This window comes from Geospiza fortis, unplaced genomic scaffold (genome assembly GCF_000277835.1).
Source record: "Geospiza fortis unplaced genomic scaffold, GeoFor_1.0 scaffold114, whole genome shotgun sequence".
NCBI lineage: Eukaryota > Metazoa > Chordata > Aves > Passeriformes > Thraupidae > Geospiza > Geospiza fortis.
This window is the reverse complement of record NW_005054383.1, coordinates 1,186,269-1,187,890: the sequence shown is the minus strand read 5'-3', so window position 1 is coordinate 1,187,890 and position 1,622 is coordinate 1,186,269.

The following is a 1,622-nucleotide window of genomic DNA, read 5'->3' as shown; positions in this document are numbered from 1 at the left end:
CTGGACATTTCCAGGGATGGTACATTGCCCCATACCTGACTGCCTGATGGCCCCCAGCTTCTCCAGGACTAGACCAGCTCTGGACCCACCAGAGTATGTAAAGGATGACCCAGCTACTCAGAACTGACCTTGCACTGGTGCCTCGGCAAACTTGTTATCACCACACCCTTGATTTCTTGTGTGTTTTCCAAAGCTGATATAAATATTTCTCCTCTCTCCATGCGATTTTGATGTGCTATGGTCCCATCTTCCTGATTCCAGAGCATGACCAGAGGTGTAAGGCCATGCTAAAAGTCCATGCTCTATCACAGAGTCATGGAATCACACAATGGTTTGGATTGGGTCCTTAAAGATCACCTAGATCTACACCCTGCCATAACTAGGGACACCTTCCACTAGATCAGGTTGCTCCAAGCCCTGTCCAGCCTGGCATGATTGAGCCAACTGGTCTGTCCTAATTCATTCCCAGGCTGTTAGGGAGGGTTTTGCAATCAGAGAACAGCATACTGGGTCTGCAGCAGACTTCAGGAAAAGGGTAAGATGAAGGTAACTCCTTCTGTGCTGCATTCCTGACCTCTACAGGGAAGCAACAACCACTACACGGAGTAAATTTCATATGGAATCATGGAACTCCTCACACTGCCCCACATCCTCGGGCAGGAGCTGCCCTGTTGGCCTCTGGAGAGGAGGGCTCAGAGGCATGATAAAGGCAGAGTCTGCTGCCTTTATCGGCAGGGGCCAGGGGAAGGCGGGCAGGGTGTGCCGGCACAGGGACGGGCGTTTTCCTCTCCCAGCTCCAGCCCTCGGTGTGGGCATGGAGCTTAACGACTCCTCGGTCTCTGCTGATGTGCCAGACCCAAGGCACCACCTTTCATCCCAAATGATCCCTGGAGAAGGCCTTGCTCCCTCCTGGCCCTGGAACAGGCTCTGAGCACAGCAGACACCTCCAGGACCCCTCTCCCTGCAGAGTGAGGCGAGCAGGGCTGCATGGTCTGCAGGAACAGCGAGATCAGCCTGTTCAGCCCCAGGAAGCTGAGCTCCCTCCCAGAAGGACTATTCTCCCCCATCTTATTTCCAATTCTGTGGCATCCAACAACTAAAATACAACCCCAAACCTTTAATCTAGCCCACCCCCACTTCTGCACCTGCTCTCCCTTTCCATGTGGGACCTTCTCACGCTGCCCAGCATCTTCCCAAGCTCACTGGCCCAAGCCCACTGCCGGATCACCGGACAGAGCTCTTGGGCACCTGCGGGCACCCGCGGGTCTCTGCTGGGCCAGGCATCCACTGAGATGGTCAAGATGGGGGTCAAGAGGGTCCCATCAGCACAGCCGAGTCCCTCACCACTGGGATGGGGGACAACGGGGTTCCCTGAGGAAAGGTGAGTCCTTGGACTTTGGGGATGAGGGACAATGAGGTCCCCCATGGAAAGGCACCTGGCCTGTGGGATGAGGGACAGCAGGGTCCTGTGGGAACAGCGGGGCCCCTCGATTTTGGGACAGAGGACAGCGAAGGAGGACAGCTCACCTGTGAGGACAGGTGAGCGCCCGGCCTGTGGGGATGGAGCAAAGAGTGTGCCGTGAGCACAGCCGAGCCCCTGGCCCCGCTCCAGGCGGGCGGTG